Source organism: Ambystoma mexicanum, chromosome 9, assembly GCF_040938575.1.
Source record: "Ambystoma mexicanum isolate Mex_15411 chromosome 9, UKY_AmexF1_1, whole genome shotgun sequence".
Taxonomy (NCBI): Eukaryota; Metazoa; Chordata; class Amphibia; order Caudata; family Ambystomatidae; genus Ambystoma; species Ambystoma mexicanum.
The window spans coordinates 34,719,007-34,732,318 of NC_090931.1; the positions used below are offsets into that span (position 1 = coordinate 34,719,007).

At 48.0% G+C, this 13,312-nt stretch overlaps 1 protein-coding gene across 1 annotated transcript in view; it reads left to right on the forward strand.

Moving 5' to 3' along the window:
• NCAPD3 (non-SMC condensin II complex subunit D3) overlaps nt 1-13,312 on the forward strand; it is a 579,984-nt gene that overhangs the window by 50,150 nt on the left and 516,522 nt on the right. The window lies entirely within an intron of this gene.

The following is a 13,312-nucleotide window of genomic DNA, read 5'->3' on the forward strand; positions in this document are numbered from 1 at the left end:
CTTTTATTTGAGTGTTTGTCTTTAATGCAGTTATATGTAACTCCGGCAATCCTAACGTTCCCACACTAATATGCGCGTGTTTTGATTTAAACGTGCTTTACATTTATCTCAATTCAATCAGCTGTTGCACTTCGCTGTATCCACTTGGGGCGCATTCACATTTACTTAGTATGGACAGCTGTGTGCTGTCATTCACTTACAATAACGCACGCAGGCCAGCGTATACTTCATCACTTTCATCCTTGTCATGATACGCACATTGACGGCCTTTCGCGTAGCGTTTGCCGGTGTGACGAAAATAATGTATCCCTTAAGATGGCGGCACGCACACCACGCACGTAGGTGCTTTCCTCTAGCGTTTTCTCATGTCGGCCTCGCGCAGCGTTCAAATGATGCCAATCTAACGTAAGCACAATATCATCTTTGTTTTTTTTAAAATTGCCTTTTTTTTTTTTTTTTTTTTTTTTTTATGCTCGCGATTAGCGCCGCTACTTCCGCCCACTTGCCTTAAATCAGTTATAATTTTTCCGTGGGTTCTGCTGCCTCACCATTTTTCGATGCAGTTGGTCGAGTCAGCACTTGTTATTCACTGCTTCTGGGGGCTTCCTCCCTGTGGAATCCTCGTCGCCAATTGTTAAGAAGTGTGATAATAACACTTAGTCATACTATAAGAGTAATTTATATAGTATCTGGTTTTATTGGGAGAAACCCCCATGGAGGCCAACCTTCATCTGTTCAGGCAACTTCGTGTATGGTTCCATCAACATTCTGGAACCATACACGAACATGCCGTCATGGTTACAGAACTCATTAACATCATAGTTTCAGCACGGTGTACTGATAACCATGGTAATAAACATCACAACACTCAGGCCTGCAAATATGCACTTGCCACTGGCTGGTGATGACTCTTGGCTAGGAGGACATGTGTGCGGTGTGAATTAGGGCGGCAAGTGACGTTTTATGGCTGCCTAGTAGCCTGCACATGTAGGATTTTACCCCTGCTTTCCTCGCTGTTTAACGTTTTACTTCACCACCACAACTCGAAAACCTTAATTGCTATAACCATCATGTGCTAATAGCTGTACAGACTATAGGAGGAGACGCCATTGCTTGGAATAACCCTGTGGCCCGAGACGAATATTATCGACTACTGCCTCGATCCATAAGGCCTCATCAATGACGAACAATCCACAAGCTTGAAATGGATAAACGCCATCCGTCACGTTCTTTAGAACCTCAATGAGCAGAACCTAATCATCCTGTTATTCCATGTAGTGTGGTCAGTGTATCACTTGATGAAATGATCGCTGTGCACAAATAAGTAGGTCCCAAGTATCTTTTGCCTGTCTCCTTTTCACCATTATGGCCTTTTGAAAGGGCTGGATGCAGATGTAAGTGTATTATTTTGGGTGTTTTGTGGAGTGCTGGATATTTGCTTTGCAGATACTTCAAATCACTTCTCCATCTTTGGAGCTATGTTATACTTGGGTCTGTTCGTAAGTATGTAAAAAAGAACATGCATGGCTGTTGCATTCCTTCAGGGATCGAAATTAAGATTGGATAAGCAGGAGCTAAAGGTATCTCCTGGGTATCCGGTTTTGACCAGTCAGCAGGAGCTACCACTAGGGAACTAGGAGCTATTAAATAGCACTCCGGAAATCTAACTTCCACAGAAGATGCAAACTTAACATTTTGTACCTTATAATTGACCCTTAATGCTTTAAACGTCATATCGCCTTGAAACACTTGTGTATAGGCGCGTTATAAATGCCATATCATATAGATGTGTACTAATGCTCATTTATAGATTGTCCCAAACGCACATAGTTAATGTCACACAGGTGTTTTCTCAGAATCAGTTGGTTTGGGGAGTCAAAAGTAGCACCTGGTAGCTGTTGGTGTTAATCTAACCAGACTCTGCTCGGCTATAAGCAGGAGCTAAATAGCTCCCCTCGGTTTTGAACCCTGGTCCTTGCTGTATATGGGTGATCCATAAATGAAATGCTGAGCTAGTTCTGGGTCAGATCACGTACAGGAAAAGCTTTATTCCACTGCGGTAGGAGGAGAAATTTAAACTAACGGAGACCCCTGGAACTGAAAAGAGTAGGCCCACTCCCTTGAAATCAAACCGGCTTGTGTGTTCGTATAGGTTTCAATAAAAGGAGTGGCAGTTTCTATTACCTAATGTTTTTGAAACTAACTCGGAGGTAAAGTTAAGTTGCAGGCTGTGACCTAGCATAAGAGTCGCTGCCGCCCTCTAGTTTCTCTAGTAGTGGAACAGCCTGTGCACATGGGGCAAAGTGCATGAAGAAAGGCATTTTTAGAGTGTTCATAGAGACATTGTGGAGGCGTAAATTGTTGAAAATAATTGTATTTACAGAAAGCCCTCTGTATGGGGGGGGATAAAGTAATTTATTTTGTATGAGAAATAGTGCTTAAATTAATTTCATATATTTTTATTTTCTTTTGTGTATGCTACTTGAAGTATACTTTTAAAGTGGTATCCCCGTCTTGGGCTTTTTCTGCAGCTAATTGTTTATCATTGTTGTAATACAAATGTTGTTCGCTTGGAAGATTGTTATTATATGCATAAGGGAACAGCTCCCTCAAGCGGAGGTAACAGGTGACATGGGTGCATGACTGCTTCGGACAAACATATATCTGGCCTTTTATTGTACGATATGATGTGCACGGAGCATTCTTATTTTTTTTTTTCTCACCCATTCAATTTCCAGTAAACAGCTTGTGGCGAGGGCACGTTTTTGAGGCCTGTTAACCTATTTAATTGGTGCTTTTTCTATCTTCACACACGTACCGCAAAGGAGTATAATCGCTGGAGTAGATACACATTGCTGTTGGGCAAGGGGTGTAAAACAGTGGGCTTTGAAGCTTGGCGTGGCAAACCGGCAGAGGCGGGGAGGCATTCAGTACTTCTCTTCATGGGTAATATCGGCGAAGCAGTCTACAATTCTAAGTGTGCTAACGTGGTACACTATAGAAATGCAGTGAATTCAGGTTTTCTTCTCCTCTTGCCTTAATGTGTTAAAGTTCAATATAGTTTCCAACTCAGTCGGGCCTTCAGCTTTTTACAGCATGTCCCCACGTTATACTGCACTTTAATTTCGTTTTTTACCCCACATGGGCCTTTGGGGCATGTGATGATTCAAAAGTCAGTTTTTGCTTAATGTTTCAGAGTACATTTTAAGTATCAGCATTTGACTGCATTCTCTTTGCCCATCTAGAGACTGTCTTTGCAAAAGCTGCGCAGTGTCTTTAGCGTTGGTGCTCTAAATTAATGTTCTCAATACTGGGTCAAATTAGCAATCTGAGAGGGAGGGAGGATGGAAACTGGCATTTTCCTGCTACGCACCGTGTCTCCGGAGCAAGTGAGACTGTCTTCCTCCATCATAACCTTGGGAAAGAAACATATACATCTTGCAGATCACGCCTCTGACCCTACTTCCTCCATCTGGAACCTCCCTCCCCCTGCGCCTCCCACCCATCCCAGCTCCCCTGCTACTTCTGCACTTTACTTGTGCCTCACTCCACTGTTCCTGCTACTAATCCCGCTTGTGCTACCCTCCGCTGCGGCTCCTGCTACTCCTGCACTTTACTTGACTCTCTACGCTGCTCCTCCTACCCATCCCTCTCCCCTGCTACTCCTGGTCTTTACCTGTGCCTCCCTCTGCTCCTCCTCCTACGTATCCCAGCTCCACTGCTGCTCCTGCCCTTTACTTGTAACCAGTGCTCCTGATAAGATGTCGAAGTAGGAGTATTTTACTCCCTGTGTTTTAAAGTTGGAAGTAAAATAATTTTTTTAGGAAGTAAAAATGTAAGTTCAATTCCTATTTGCAGTATATTTTATAGACGTGTACAAATGTTTTAACTGGGAAACGGATATGTTTTTGTGATAATTATTTCTTTGCACCTAGTTATTCATGCACATTAAAAGATACACATTTCTTCTTTCGATCAGGCAGTTATAATAGGAGTTTGTTTCTGTGGTAGTACCTACACTACTGGTCCAAACACATCCATGGAGCTGCGTGAGTGAAACCGGGGCACAAGGTTCTATGTGTCTGTTTTCAATTTTTTTGTTGGCAGCGTTTTTACTCCCCATTTTTGATTTTTATTTTTTTGGAGTATTTGCCTATTCTTAGAGAGTAAACGTGGCTGATAAACCCCTTATCTGGAGGGCTGCTTGTAACCCTCTTTGTGCACCTACTATGCACAGTGCTCTGTTGCTTCCCAGCTGGCTTTGGGCTTTATGAATCCCATACATGTTTACTGCAAGGAACAACTTCAAGAGCCTCTCACCGTTCTATTTAATGTGGACAATCCCCAGAGTTGGCAAAGCCTCCTTTGGTTGAATGTGATCAGTTTGTGTCTACATGCGTCCACAAGAGACCTCAAACTGTCTGTGCTTGTGAAAGTGGAGTTGCAGTCTGAGTAAACTTCTTAGGGCGAAGCACCCCTTCTCTCCGCCCAAGGGAATCCTGTTTCCGGCTCTTGCTGCCTCTGGCTTATCTGGAACTCCACAGCCCTGTTAAGCTCCTGGACCATTTATTTCCAACTGTAACAGACGTGGGTGCTGTAAGGAACTCAAGGTGGCAACAGTAAAGACACACAAGTGATCACCGTTCAAGGGTGTTTATTAAACTGTAAATACAGGGTTGAAATCCGCCTAACCTAACCCTAAAATGGGAGCAAGCTTCAACCATCGAATGAAAAATAAGGCAGTCCTTGTGGTGTTGCGTCAAAATAAAAGGGCCTATAAGAAAAACCTATTGCCAATGCCTTATAACTAATTACAAAAGGAATGTGGGAGAAGGGGTCAGTAAAGAAAGAAGTGTTCACAAATTATAAGTCAGGATGTTATTGCCAGGGGGTCTCCCATGCCAACATTTTCAGCACGGAAAAAGGTGGGACCTTGGAGCACAGCACACGCTCGAGCTTTCTCAGCACGAGCTGACCGTTTCGTTCCAGCTATCCGGTTCTTCGATGGGTAAGTCTCTTTTCAATAAAGTCTCTTGCCTTCGGGGGCCTGATGTATTCAGCCACAATAAGTTCCTTTTTCAATGGACATTGGGTAAGGACTTTTTACCCCTGGATCTCCCTCGACCGGGCTCACACCCACTTGACAAGGGACCATTCACTTCCCCCCGATCGTCCAATTCTTCTTACTTTCATGAGTCTTGCTGTCCTTCAGGCTTCACCCCTGATTGTCAGCTTCCTTCTGCCGGGTTCACTCTCGCCAACATTTAGGGACGGTTCACTGTGGACACCCCTTGGTCGTGTTCACTTCGATCCACACACTATTCTAGTTGTCGGGTTCACTCTCTTTACAGTTCACTATGGGACTTTAGACTTCGCCCCGTCTCATTAGCATCCCTCTACCGGGTTCACTCTTGCCGACTTTTACCACACTCTGCTCAAACGTTCCACTCACCAAGCGGGATTCATTTCCCTTTCTTTCACAATCAGGTTCATCTGTTGCAATACACGCTGGCTATTGTCCTCAGTTTTTGGTTTCCATATGTAGAGGTTTCACAGGCCTTGGTCGGAAAGGACAAGGTCGCTTCTCTCCTTGTCACCCCCTCTGTCGCTCGCTCTGCCTTACTTGTTCCGTGCTCTAGTGCTCCATCATTTATCCATCTTTATCCCTTTCGGTAAGGGAAAGGGCTGTTGTGTGAGAGTCTGGTCAATTGCCTGACTTTGCCTGACCCCTGTATTGGGACATGTCAGATAAACGGCTCTGTTAGTCAGTTGTCTTTTGTGTAGTGTGGAAGTGTTCGTGTTGGAAAAGCGGGGGGCAGTGTTTTGGAATATCCTACGTGGTAGGATGGGGAAAGGGTGTTGAAAGAAGGGGATACTGCGTCTCACCTGTCGGTGTCCCACTCCCCAAGGACCCCCTCCCCCCCCCCCATCCAGGTGATCCTCCCTCACTGGTCTACCCCCAGGAACTGAATCCAATAGCGATGGCCGTGTCCTGGCCACCTGGATGACAGATCCCTGGGGACTAGCTAGGGAGACACCTTCAGTATTCTCACAGTGCCTCGGCTGGAATCCGACAATGGGTTTTCTTTACCATAGTGCATGCAGTGTCGTGAGAGATCTTGAGCTGGATCATTGGTGCTGTCCTCGTCCTCTGTTGTGTGACACTCTTGTTTCCAGACCTGCGTTCCTGACCAGAGCATCACTAGCCTGTTCTATAGGGTCAATATTGTGGCATCTTGTTGCTGTCTTGTCATCCACCTTCTACAGGGTAGTCTCCTGTGAATGCTGACCTTGTCAGGCACGTGTGCAGTCCTTAGATCAGGAACTGGAAGTACGACCTGCAGAAACCCACATATAAACTAACCTCTCCACCCTCTAACCCTTGGAATTTCATCAGTGCTCAACAGCCTTTTCCACACCCTTAGTCTTGGGCCCTCAAACCTGCCGCTGGTGGCCTTCTCCAGTACCTGTAAGCGGCATGTGCTGAACCTCTCCTTGAGCACTTGCATAGTGACTGTGCGCTTCTGGCCTTGTGGGTCATCTCTGCCTCCTTCTTTTTGCTGGACGTGACAAGGTGCTCAATAAACCACAAGAGAATGTTAGTAAGTTGTCAGTTTTTATTATAAAAATAGTGTCAAAACATGCATTTAGGGCTTGCAGTCTAGGTGGGATCACTGTACGCTGTTCCCTCATTCTTTGAGGGGGCCTCCCTTGCCCACTCTCCCTATGGAAACCGGTCCCAATGCAATGCTACTTCACTGGAGCCAGGGTACCCAACTGTTTGGTCTATCCCTATCCTAGGGTGGGCCTAAGGGCCCTGGCTTTATAGCCCTGACTCCCTTAGACTCTGGCGTAGTAAGATTGTCCTGGTTCCTTTTTCTTCCAGACGAGTCTGTCAATCTTTTCCTCACTTTGGTCAATGCCTCGAGTTCTTGTCACTCTCTTCCAACCCTCCGTGACCCTCCTGCTAATTCCCTCCAAATCCCACCCCTGCCAACACTGTCCTGCCTCTGCACACCTCCTACTTCATGCCTCTCATTTCCCTCTATTATTTCTCCTACACCCAACCTGTCTCCTAGTTGCCCTCCTAAACTACCTCCATCCACTCTCCCACTTGCATTCAATTGGTACCCCTTTCTCGTCCGCATCACCTTGCCTCCTCACTCTGTAAACACCTGCAAGCCTCCTCCATGTCCTCCTCCAGCTGATACAGCCTCTTTTGTCTTTTTGTCCACCTGCTCGCTGACCTCACATGTGCAAATCTCACTGGCAACTGATTCTGCTGGGTTTTTATAGCCCTGCCACCCTCTTCTGGCTTAGAAGCTTCCATACGCTCGGATTGGCTACTTGTGTCGGCTGATTCCCTTCACCAATCTGTATGAGCTTTCCACATGTGGGTCAGGATGGACCTCTGGCCCTGCTCCCTTTTCAGCCTCCATTTTTGTCATATGGTCCATATGATTGCTGTGTTTTTCTAATCCCTACCTGATACCTGGATCAGGTAAGTCTTTGCCTACAAAGGTTTTGGAGAAGGTTTCTGGGTCTACCCTAGTGCTGGGCAGCTCCCTGATGGGTCCAACTCCTCTGCTGCTGCCGCCGGCCTCACTGCTCCCCTGTAGTAAGTGTAGGGTAGGTGTTTGGACCCCCTATTCAGCTTCTGAAAGGGGGGGGCTTGTCCATTCCTCCTGCTCCAGACTGGGTCTTGTCTAATGGCCCAGACGTGTTGTGGCAGTTGTGTTTATTTATTTTTCCTGCAGTTTTTCTCTGCAGTGTTGCTTCCCAGGGACACTTTATATTTTAAGGATCTGAGGAGTCTGGTGCATTCTGGTAATCGTAGTGTCTTAGGAACTACTTGAGAAAGACCTTGCCAGGACAGAAAGGCACCAGGTCAGAGATGGGGGCACTAGTATGTGTACAAAGCTTCAGGGGTGCCGGGGACAGGGGGTGCACCTTCACTCCCCCCCACCCCGCACCACCTAAGGTGTCCTTCACCCCCACCCTTGACAAATTCATCCCCAAGACCCTGTCATGACCCACTGGTTGTCGAACCTGCCTTTGGCCTTTATCTGGTGGGGTCCTCCATCCTCACCAGCCCAAAGGTCCCCTCCTCTGATGCTCCATGGAACTCTGTTAAGACTTTCTGCATTTTCACTACCCCCAGGAGCTGCCTTTTGACTTGGTCCGGTCCATTCCTCTCTGAAGACTTTCTCCGAGTTTGAATTATTTAAAAGTATCTGAATAGATATTTTTCCTGTTACAAAAGGTTTTGTTTATGCATGTGTTCTGTTATGTATTACCTGTAAATGTAGGTCTCTTTTGAGACTTTACTATAGGAGAATATTTTCAGTAATTACTGCGTGGACTTTCTTTTATTGTGACCTACGTGTTAGTGAACTGGGCCTAATGGCCACCTGCCTCCCCTCCTCGGCGTGAGGTCTCTCTGAGAGCCAGGACTAGCTAGTTGGTATCCTAGCCTAACATTGGAGGTTGGTTTATCTACGCCGTCCCCAGAGGGCAACACCTAGTCTAGCCAAACACTATTGCTGTGCCCAGTGGTAGATGCAGGACTACACACCTAGCATGATTCCCTTGTTTTGTAATGTTTCTAGCCTTTCGATGTGCTGAAAGGTGAACTTTGTGTGAACCTCCATTGTAGTTGGTTGCCACTGCTGTCGGATTAATGAAAAGTTTCACAGACGTCAGGACTTGAATGATTGTTCTTATCACCTGTAATGGTGTGAATTTTGCTGTTGCCCTTTTGTTAAGGCCTGAATTTATTGGGGCATTTGAGGCCGCTATTTTCTGAGCGATATTTGGTTTGGCTTAATTAGTTAAATATGAAATCCTCTCTTCTCGTAAGTGTTGTAGCTGGATTTGCTGTATCCTTAAAATTGCTATAAAATAGTTGTAGAATGTGTGTGCTTACTGATCTAAACCACTGGCTATGTTTCTGGGCACCATTTGAAGGTTTTTTGTTGGTTCGGCTCTGCCTCTTCAGGAGTGGACCCCTCTAAGCTTTTGCCCATGCCTATCAAAAATATCCGTACCATTAAACCATCCCCCTCCCTGCAGGGCGAACTACCCCACACTCATTTCTGCCACTTTGAGTCTTTGACACACATCTAGTGTCCCTAGGTGGAGTGGGCTAGGATGTTTTGTGTTCCGACTCACCTCGGCTACACACAGTAAATAAATTACTAGAATGTAAACCACTGGGCAGCCCTCTCTTGGCCGCTGCCATTGTTTTACTGAATCGACCATGTGCAACTCTGACATAGACCTCTTGCTGGTTGATCGTAGACTCAAGCTTTCTCTCACTGATAAGCCCCAAGGGGGCCAAAGGCATCTTGGGTTAATTTGTATTTTCTGCAAAGGCCCATCAATACAAGCTGGATTGTTTGTTTTGGTGCAGAGGCTGGCTGATTTGAATATAGTTCAGACTGTTATTGAAAGTTTAATATTCAGGAAAGAAATCTGGTGTAAGGGGACGTAAATTCAGGCTGTGAATTCGGAATGTGAACCTTTTGGCCAATTGGCTGGGGTCTTCATTCTGATTGCTCCCCAAGAACTTGCTAATTTTTACTGTAGCTCCAATGAACCTTCGATGGGATGATACATTATGGCTAGATATGCATCAAGCATTGACGTAGCCAACCACGCTGCGCCTGCAGCCTTATCAAGCATTGACGTAGCCAACCACGCTGCGCCTGCAGCCTTATCAAGCATTGACATAGACAACCACGCTGCGCCTGCAGCCTTATCAAGCATGGACGTAGCCAACCACGCTGCGCCTGCAGCCTTATCAAGCATGGACGTAGCCAACCACGCTGCGCCTGCAGCCTTACCAGGACATCGATGTAGCCAACCACGCTGCACCTGCAGTTTACCAAGCATGGACGTAGCCAACCACGCTGCGCCTTACCAAGCATTGACACAGCCAAGCACGCTGCGCATGAAGCCTTAGCAGGACATCGATGTAGCAAACCACTCTGCACCTGCAGCCTCACCAACTATCAGTCGTTCATGTTCTACCGATTAGTTAAACTATTCCACATGCAGGCGTTAATACCAATTTGCAAACTAAAAATTTGGCAAATGGCCTCTATTCTGCAGTGGTCTTACGCTTGCCATTTATTATGCACTGGTGGCCCAGGAATTGTGTGGCGTGCCTCATGCATGCTCAAAGGCCCACCCAAAGCTAATGCTGACTGCCAACTGAACTTTCAACCTCTCCCTCTAAATGATTTCACCATGACCTCACACTGCAAGTATATCCATGAATGCGACTGGGCCAACTCACAAGGTAGCATTTGCTTAAAAAAAACCTACTTGCCCAAAGGTATGGTTGGGCTCGCTGTATTATATGCTGTCAAAAAACGGCAGCAGGTGTGTGTACACACATACCCCCACACACGCTACCTTGCACTTTACCGACCACTCCTAATTTCCCAACTCTCGCTTGCAAGTGCCAATGCCATGAAAGTGATGGACGCCGAACTGCATTAGACAGCGTAACCTCAACACAGATACTGTAATATGCCCTGATCTTGCAAGAGTCTTAACGATCGGATAAGGACATTTTATCTGGGTTTATTGTAGAGAATTAGACATAATGGAGTCCTTCGGTTAGATTTTTCTTTTAGATTAATTTTTATGAACTTTGATTTAGACCGTCTTGTGTTTTGTTTACCATTTGCATAACTCCATTCCTTTCTGATGCCTCTTCGTTTGGGCAGAATTTGACTAATTTAATGGACTTCTTTTTTTTTTCTTCTCTTCAATGCCACATATCTGGTCAAGTTTACACTTGAGAGTTAATTTAAGTCAAGGGTGGAAAGGACCACGACGGGGACCTATTGCACTTGGATAATAGTTGAAATTAAACATATTACGCCATCAAATTCCAGAAATTCCTTCTTTTAATAACTCGTGGGACAGTATTTTTAACTTGGTCAACACTGTAGCAGTTCTCCTATGACGTGGACTTGATTGATCTGGCCCTACCACGCATCCCCAGTCAGCCTTCTGCCATCCACTGGTGACTTGCCCTACCATGCATCCCCACACAGCCTTCTGCCATCCCCTGGTGTCTTGCCCTACCACGCATCCCCTCACAGCCTTCTGCCATCCCCTGGTGACTTGCCCTACCACGCCTCCCCACACAGCCTTCTGCCATCCACTGGTGTCTTGCCCTACCACGTATCCCCACACAGCCTTCTGCCATCCACTGGTGACTTGCCCTGCCACGCATCCCCACACAGCCTTCTTCCATCCCCTGGTGTCTTGCCCTACCACGCATCCCCACACATCCTTCTGCCATCCCCTGGTGTCTTACCCTGCCACGCATCCCCACACAGCCTTCTGCCATCCACTGCTACTTGCCCTACCACGCATCCCCACACAGCCTTCTTCCATCCACTAGTGACTTGCCCTACCACGCATCCCCAGACAGCCTTCTGCCATCCATTGGTGTCTTACCTGACCACGCATCCCCACACAGCCTTCTGCCATCCCCTGGTGTCTTGCCCTACCATGCACCCCCACACAGCCTTCTGCTATCCCCTGGTGTCTTGCCCTACCACGCATCCTCAGACAGCCTTCTGCTATCCCCTGGTGTCTTGCCCTACCACGCATCCCCAGACAGCCTTCTGCTATCCCCTGGTGTCTTGCCCTACCACGCATCCCCACACAGCCTTCTGCCATCCCCTGGTGACTTGCCCTACCACGCATCCCCACACAGCCTTCTGCCATCCCCTGGTGTCTTACCCTGCCACGCATCCCCACACAGCCTTCTGCCATCCACTGCTACTTGCCCTACCACGCATCCCCACACAGCCTTCTTCCATCCACTAGTGACTTGCCCTACCATGCATCCCCAGACAGCCTTCTGCCATCCCCTGGTGCCTTGCCCTACCATGCATCCCCACACAGCCTTCTGCCATCCCCTGGTGACTTGCCCTACCACGCATCCCCACACAGCCTTCTTCCATCCCCTGGTGTCTTGCCCTACCACGCATCCCCACACAGCCTTCTTCCATCCCCTGGTGTCTTGCCCTACCACGCATCCCCACACAGCCTTCTGCCATCCCCTGGTGTCTTACCCTGCCACGCATCCCCACACAGCCTTCTGCCATCCACTGCTACTTGCCCTACCACGCATCCCCACACAGCCTTCTTCCATCCACTAGTGACTTGCCCTACCACGCATCCCCAGACAGCCTTCTGCCATCCATTGGTGTCTTACCTGACCACGCATCCCCCCACAGCCTTCTGCCATCCCCTGGTGTCTTGCCCTACCATGCACCCCCACACAGCCTTCTGCTATCCCCTGGTGTCTTGCCCTACCACGCATCCCCAGACAGCCTTCTGCTATCCCCTGGTGTCTTGCCCTACCACGCATCCCCAGACAGCCTTCTGCCATCCATTGGTGTCTTACCTGACCACGCATCCCCACACAGCCTTCTGCCATCCCCTGGTGTCTTGCCCTACCATGCACCCCCACACAGCCTTCTGCTATCCCCTGGTGTCTTGCCCTACCACGCATCCCCAGACAGCCTTCTGCTATCCCCTGGTGTCTTGCCCTACCACGCATCCCCACACAGCCTTCTGCCATCCCCTGGTGACTTGCCCTACCACGCATCCCCACACAGCCTTCTGCCATCCCCTGGTGTCTTACCCTGCCACGCATCCCCACACAGCCTTTTGCCATCCACTGCTACTTGCCCTACCACGCATCCCCACACAGCCTTCTTCCATCCACTAGTGACTTGCCCTACCATGCATCCCCAGACAGCCTTCTGCTATCCCCTGGTGTCTTGCCCTACCACGCATCCCGAGACAGCCTTCTGCTATCCCCTGGTGTCTTGCCCTACCACGCATCCCCACACAGCCTTCTTCCATCCCCTGGTGTCTTGCCCTACCACGCATCCCCACACAGCCTTCTACCATCCATTGATGTCTTGCCCTACCACGCATCCCCACACAGCCTTCTGCCATCCACTGCTACTTGCCCTACCACGCATCCCCACACAGCCTTCTTCCATCCACTAGTGACTTGCCCTACCACGCATCCCCAGACAGCCTTCTGCTATCCCCTGGTGTCTTGCCCTACCACGCATCCCCCACACAGCCTTCTGCTATCCCCTGGTGTCTTGCCCTACCACGCATCCCCACAAAGCCTTCTGCCATCCCATGGTGCCTCACCTAGAGGGTCTTGTGCATATTCCTAGTTGTCGGCTTGAATGTTTGCGTATGGCACGCATATCATAGAAGGCTGCAAAATATTACATTTTGTGTTGTCCTTTACGTTTTC